Genomic DNA, 7500 nt, shown 5'->3' with positions numbered 1-7500 from the left:
CGGCCCCAAAGCCAGACAAACCAAGCCCCCCCTCCTAGAACTTGGGCAAATGTAGCTCGGGTGCAGACTAAAGGTTATAACCTGGACTTTGTTCCCCCCCTAGAGGAAAATGGTGAACTTATAGTGGATATAACTCCAGACATTGCTGCTGAACAGAATCCATTATGGCAGGAATGTGTTGTGGGACATTATGTTGGCAGGAAAGTTCCGTTCAAATTAACGGAAGAAGCTCTTAAAAAATCCTGGGGAGACCATCTAATGGATGTTAAACTACACGAGAACGGGTTCTACTTCTTTCGTATACCGAATGAGGAATATCGCAGGAAGATACTAGACCAAGGCCCAGTTTCAATTTTCAGCAGCACAATGCTACTTCAGCAATGGCATCCAAAACTGAAACTTAAAAAGGGTGCTATGGACTCTATCCCGGTATGGGTCAGGTTGCGTGACATTCCTTTCTCCTTGTGGTCGCCGGCGGGCATAGGCAGGATTGCAAGTGCCATTGGGAAGCCACTCTATGTGGACACCCAAACTGAACAAATGACTAGAATCTCTTTCGCGAGAGTATGTGTGGAAATCAAAGCCACAAAGCCCCGACTGGAATCTGTGAAGGTACGTTGGGATGGCGACGTTAATCTGGTCCATGTGGAGTATGAATGGAAACCTATGGTGTGCATCTCTTGTGGTATATTTGGGCACAAACATGGTACAGCTGGGTTTGGCTGTGCACCAGCACATTCTGAGGAAAGAGCTGAGACACTCCAACCTCAAGCTAAAACCAGACCTGGGAGCTCCATGCGCCCTCGAGAAGCTCAAGAATGGACCCAAGTTAACCGGAGAAAGGGCAAAGGCCCGATGAGCAAAGATGCCGGCCAGATCAGAACTGCTCCTAATCAGTCCTTGGAGGCGAATCCAGGGGTGGAATCCTATCAGGTTCCTGTTCGAGCCCCCTCTCCTGCTCATGGACCTTCCAACCTGGTTGGGAACATCTCAAAGGAAGCCAACACAGATCTGTCCAGGATTGATTCTGTTCCTCCCCTGGACGTGAACTCGGGGGAAGGCGGGTCCGCCTTTTGATCACGCCCTGTTCTGGTGGTGTTCCAATGAGCAATTTGAACCGGCCAAAGGCGGGCCTTCTTCTTGTGTATGCGGTACTTCACCTAGCCTTCCTCACGGACTCGAACTCAAGGGGATAGGTCTTTCGGCTCCTTGCTTGCACCTCAACGGCCCGGCTCTGCTCCTACTGGAAGAACCTATTGCGAGACGTCCTCCCCGCCTTCTCGATCCTCGGGACGGCTACACCAGCAACTTGTGGACTTTGCTACTAACTCTCACACGTCCTCCGAAGACTCTTCAAGCTCTCTCAGTGGGGGAAATCGGTGACTCGAAGAGCATTTCACGGGAGGAATTTCTCTGTTTCTCCCCAAACACACGCTCCGAACATTGGCTTCTTATGCTATTGAAGAACCATCTAAAGCCTCTGTCGGTCCTAGTTCTAGCGTGATAAGCTCCAGTATGATTCCTGGCTCGTCCTCCTCGAAGAAGAAAGACAAGAGGAGGAGGTCTAGGAAATCTCGAAGATAATATTCCTCTCTCTCCTATGTTTTTTGGAATATGGAACATTAGGGGACTAGTTGATCCCCTCCGCCAAGCTGAAATCCGTACCCTTATTAGGAATAATCGTCTCTCTTGCATTGGTATTATTGAGACCAAAGTCAAAGCCCCCTTTTTTGCTGATATTTCCAAGGGTTTATGCAACAGTTGGAGATGGGTTGCAAACTATGATCTCTCTCCTCTAGGCCGTATCTGGTTTGGGTGGGATCCTTTTGTTCTGGATACTACTATTCTACACTCCTCTGACCAACTGATCCATGTGCAGCTTAAGCTTCTAATGTTGAATAAAACTTGCCTCTTCACTATTGTATATGGCGAGCATACTTTTGTCAAACGGCGTTCGTTATGGGCTGATCTTGTATCCTTATCCTCTTGCGACTTACCGTGGGTTGTTGCTGGGGATTTTAATGCTATCAGAGACCCAACTGACAGAGTGGGTAGCACTACTCCCTGGATACCGGCTTTCGACGAATTTGGGGAGTGTCTAACCCAGGCGGGATTGGAAGATATTCGCTATGTGGGGTTTAGATACACCTGGACCCATTCTTCTGGTGATAGTAGGAAACTCCGAAAGATTGATAGAGTACTTGCAAATGACCTATGGATGCAACAGTTCTCCTTTTCGGAAGCCAGTTTCCTTCCCCCTGGGATTTCAGACCACTCTCCCATGGTGGTAAAAATTCTCTCACCTCCTAATTCCAAGAAACCTTTCAAGTTTTACAACTTCTGGTCTTCTCACCCTACCTTCTTGGAACTTGTGAAGCAAGCTTGGGATACACAAGTAGTGGGAACACATATGTATATTGTTTGTTGTAAACTGCGAGTGCTTAAACAGAAGTTGAAACAACTTAACAAGAGTGTCTTTTCTGATATATCTACAAGAACCGACCAACTTAGGTCTGACCTTTACGCCGTTCAGGCGGCCCTTGAGCAACAACCTTTTGACCAGAGCCTCCAAGATAGAGAAGTGGAGCTCACACGATCCTTCTCTACGCTGAGAATGCAGGAGGAATCCTTTTACAGACAGAAATCCCGTATTCGATGGCTCAAGGAAGGAGACTTAAACACGAATTATTTTCACCACTTTGTAAACAAAAGACGTGTAACGAATCGAATTCTCTCGGTTTCAACTGCTGATGGATCTTTAGTTACTGAACCTCAGGCGGTCAGGACTCATATTGTGACTCACTTCCAGGAGTTACTTAACGGTGCTTCTGCTTCCTCTTGGCCCTCTGTTAGCGAGATAGGTATATTCCTTGGTTGGGTCCTCAATGAGAATCAAAGGAACTTGTTGGCGCTTCCGGTCACAGATGAGGAGATCCGATCCACACTTTTCTCGCTTGCTAAGGGCAAAGCCCCGGGACCGGATGGTTATAATATTGATTTTTTCAAATCTAGCTTGGGAGATCATTGGTCCTCTACTCTTGTAGGCTGTAAGAGATTTCTTTCAAACAGGATGCATGCTTAAAGAAATCAATAACACCATTCGACGCTAGTCCTAAATCCCCAAATGCTTCACTATGTCGGATTTTCGGCCTATTGCTTGTCAGTAACACATTATATAAATGCATATCCAAGATATTGGCGAGGAGGATAGCGAGTGTCCTTCCAACACTAATAGGCCCTGCTCAATCGGCTTTTGTTAAGGGCCGTAGGATCAGTGACAATATTTTGATAGCCCAAGAGCTATTTGCGATTTCCACCACCGGCCTTACCTTTCAAAATGTGCTATTAAAGTTGACTTTCGAAAGCTTATGACACTTCGATTGGAGCTTCTTAGAAAAGGCTCTTTTGGCCTTCAACTTTCCTGTCTTCTTTACCAAGATGGTGATGGCCTGTGTTACGACTGCAAAATTTTCAGTCTCTATTAATGGGGAATTGCATGGCTACTTTGGGAGCTCTAGGGGCATTCGCCAGGGAGACCCTCTTTCGCCCTACCTCTTTATTCTGGTTATGGAGATTTTCTCGGGTATTCTTAAGGCTAAAACTGATATGCCGGATTTCCACTGGTTCTGGCGGTGCAAAACACCCGGTTATCGCACCTCTTCTTTGCGGATGATGTGCTGCTTTTCTCAGAAGGTCACTTGAGATCAGTTCAACTGATAAATGAATCTCTCCACTTGTTCTCTGAATGGTCTGGCTTAATACCGAATAAGGCGAAAAGTAACATCTTTATCTCGGGAGGTAATCAGACGTTGCACAACCAGTTGATTCAATGCCTTGGGTTTCAGCAGGGTACATTGCCATTTCGATATCTTGGGGTCCCTATTATCTCAACTAGACTGCGCAAGATGGACTGCAAAGCCTTGATTGATTCTATCACGGCTCGGGCCCGCTCCTGGTCCCAACGCTTTCTTTCCTTTGCAGGTAGACTACAGCTTATAAAGTCAGTCTTGCATTCTATTCAGGTATACTGGGCCACCATCTTCTCTCTACCCAAATCAGTATTGCATAGTATTGAGGCGGTTCTTAGGCGGTTCTATGGAAAGGTCCCGACCTTGGAGTTGGTGGTGCCAAAGTAGCGTGGAAGGCGTTTTGCTTACCCAAAGAGGAAGGCGGCCTAGGCATCCGGAGACTTGAGGAATACAATAATGCTATGACTTTAAAGCACATTTGGCTTCTTTTCACTGACAAAGAGTCGTTGTGGTGTAAATGGGTACACTCAAACTTTTTAAAGAATGCCAACTTCTGGATTGTGGCCAAACCTACTTTCTGTTCCTGGACATGGAAGAAAATCCTAGATATGCGCCCTTCTGCTCAAACTATGTTCCGGTGGAAAATTGGAAATGGGTGTTCTGTTTCTTTCTGGTTTGACCACTGGCATAACAAGGGGCCGCTTTTCCCTCTTTTTGGCGATGTCGATATATACCAGTCGCGCATTCCTCGGGAGGCTACAGTTCGATCCTTCTTTGAAGGCTCCTGGCAACCTTCTAATACCCTGGCCACCTTTACGAGTTGGACGGAGGCCGCCCCGACCTTTATGGACAGTGCGATGGACACCTTCGAATGGATTCCTCATCCATCTAATCCCTTCTCTGTTTCTCGGGCTTGGGATCATATCCGAAGGAAATTGCATCCAGTACACTGGCATTCCTTCATCTGGGACCGTCACATAGCTCCCCGCCATGCCTTTCTTCTTTGGCTGATATCGCTTAACCGGCTTCCTACCCAGGTATTCCTGTTACATAATCGCAGGATACACGATGCCTTGTGCGCTTTTTGTGGTACTACACCTGACTCAGTCAACCACCTCTTTTTTGAATGCACCTACACCAGTAGATTGGCTTCTCTTTGGGCGACAAAATGTAATCTACCCTGGCGTAACCGTCCATGGCATGATCATATTATGTGGGCCATGCAAGTATGTGGAGGATCCTCGTTTGCTCACTGCATATCTAGATATTCCTTTGGGGCCTTATGTCACATTATTTGGACCGAGAGGAACAATGCGATCTTTAGGAACAAGAGTGTCTTTATCCCTGGAATGCGTAAGCATCTTCTCAAAGTCGTCAAGGACAAGGCCATCTCTATGGGGAGAGTTGAGGACACTTATAGGAACCGCATTATTCAGAGGAAATGGGATTTACCTCCTTCTATCTTTGGATAGTGCTGCTCTCAGCTGTTCCGGTGCCCTTCTAGCGGTTCCCCGGAGCTTTGTTGATGGTCTTCCAACCTGCGGCTGGATTGGCTGTTTTTGTTTTCCCTTTTCTCTTTTCCTTGTTCTTAGCCGTCCTTTGGCTTGTTGTATAGTTCCCGCTAGACCCTCTTGACCTTGTATGGACATTCTTTGTCCTAATATGGTCATGTGGTGGTTTGGGCTCTAGTTTGTAATTGGTGTTATGATTAGTTATATACATTCTTACCTTACCAAAAAAAAAAAAAAAAACAAAATGCGAAAGCATTTGCCAAGGATGTTTTCATTAATCAAGAACGAAAGTTGGGGGCTCGAAGACGATCGGATACCGTCCTAGTCTCAACCATAAACGATGCCGACTAGGGATCGGCGGATGTTGCTTTTAGGACTCCGCCGGCACCTTATGAGAAATCAAAGTTTTGGGTTCGGGGAGTATGGTCGCAAGGCTGAAACTTAAAGGAATTGACGGAAGGGCACCACCGGGAGTGGAGCACAACGCGCTTAATTTGACTCAACACGGGGAAACTTACTAGGTCCAGACATAGTAAGGATTGACAGACTGAGAGCTCTTTCTTGATTCTATGGGTGGTGGTGCATGGCCGTTCTTAGTTGGTGGAGCGATTTGTCCGGTTAATTCCGATAACGAACGAGACCTCGACCGCTAACTAGCTATGTGGATGTACATCTCCACGGCCGGCTTCTTAGAGGGACTATGGCCGCTAGGCCAAGGAAGTTTGAGGCAATAACAGTGCCGTGATGCCCTTAGATGTTACGGGCCGCACGCGCGCTACACCGATGTATTCAACGAGTCTATAGCCTTGGCCGACGGCCCTGGGTAATCTTTGAAATTTCATCGTGATGGGGATAGATCATTGCAATTGTTGGTCTTCAACGAGGAATTCCTAGTAAGCGCGAGTCATCAGCTCGCGTTGACTACGTCCCTGCCCTTTGTACACACCGCCCGTCGCTCCTACCGATTGAATGGTCCGGTGAAGTGTTCGGATCGCGGCGACGTGGGCGGTTCGCCGCCGATGACGTCGCGAGAAGTCCACTGAACCTTATCATTTAGAGGAAGGAGAAGTCGTAACAAGGTTTCCGTAGGTGAACTGCGGAAGGATCATTGTCGAATCCCGCCTAGCGAGAATGACCGAGAACCCGGTAACAAACTCAATGGGGACGGTGGGCCTCGCCCAACGTCTCCAGACGCTGGATGGCACGGGTGCCTACGGGCGCTCGGGCTTTCTCGGCGGCACAACGAACCCCGGCGCGGAATGCGCCAAGGAACTTTAACAAGAGAGCGATGCTCCCGCCGCCCCAGACATGGTGCGTGTGCGGGATGCCATGCAATCTCCTATTATTCATAACGACTCTCGGCAACGGATATCTCGGCTCTCGCATCGATGAAGAACGTAGCGAACTGCGATACTTGGTGTGAATTGCAGAATCCCGTGAACCATCGAGTCTTTGAACGCAAGTTGCGCCCGAAGCTTCGGTTGAGGGCACGTTTGCCCTGGGTGTCACACATGGCGTTGCCCCCTAACCCCTCGCCTTGAATTGGGCGGGCGGGACTTGGGTGCGTATGTTGGCCTCCCGAGATGACCTTATCCCGGTTGGCCCAAAATCGAGCGTCGGAGCGATTAGCACCACGACATTCGGTGGTTGATGAGACCCCAATGATCAATGTCGTGCGTGTCGCTCATGCACATGCTCCACGAATCTACCTTTCACCAACGCGACCCCAGGTCAGCGGGGCTACCCGCTGAGTTTAAGCATATCAATAAGCGGAGGAAAAGAAACTAACAAGGATTCCCCTAGTAACGGCGAGCGAACCGGGAAGAGCCCGAAGATGAGAATCGGGCGCCCTCGGCGTTCATTGTAGTCCGGAGAAGCGTCCTCGGCGACGGACCGGGCCCAAGTTCCCTGGAAGGGCGCCGAGAGAGGGTGAGAGCCGTCGTGTCCGGACCACTGTCGCACCACGAGGCACTGTCGGCGAGTCGGGTTGTTTGGGAATGCAGCCTAATCGGGCGGTAAATTCCGTCCAAGGCTAAATATGGGCGAGAGACCGATAGCAAAACAAGTACCGCGAGGAAAGATGAAAAGGACTTTGAAAAGAGAGTCAAAAAGTGCTTGAAATTGTCGGGAGGGAAGCGGATGGGGGCCGCGATGTGCCTCGGTCGAATGTGGAACGGTGTGAGCCGGTCTGCACGATTGACTCGAGGCATGGACCGATGCGGATTGCGGTGGCGGCCCAA

At 48.8% G+C, this 7500-nt stretch overlaps 2 non-coding genes across 2 annotated transcripts in view; both read left to right on the top strand.

Annotated features, from left to right (window-relative positions):
- The first annotated feature begins 6613 nt into the window (after nucleotides 1-6613).
- Nucleotides 6614-6768, top strand: LOC130135696 (5.8S ribosomal RNA). The gene has a single exon (XR_008814969.1). It is a non-coding gene; the product is annotated as a 5.8S ribosomal RNA (ribosomal RNA).
- Nucleotides 6769-6981: 213 nt separating this feature from the next.
- LOC130135667 (28S ribosomal RNA) overlaps nucleotides 6982-7500 on the top strand; it is a 3339-nt gene continuing 2820 nt past the window's right edge. Inside the window, exon 1 of the ribosomal RNA XR_008814945.1 lies at nucleotides 6982-7500. This exon is cut by the window's right edge and continues 2820 nt beyond it. This is a non-coding gene — a ribosomal RNA (28S ribosomal RNA).

The sequence above is a fragment of the Syzygium oleosum genome, unplaced genomic scaffold, assembly GCF_021117445.2.
Source record: "Syzygium oleosum isolate NSW1041296 unplaced genomic scaffold, Sole_v2.1 Sole_v2.36, whole genome shotgun sequence".
Classification (NCBI taxonomy): domain Eukaryota; kingdom Viridiplantae; phylum Streptophyta; class Magnoliopsida; order Myrtales; family Myrtaceae; genus Syzygium; species Syzygium oleosum.
This window is presented reverse-complemented; position numbering and strand designations above follow the sequence as displayed.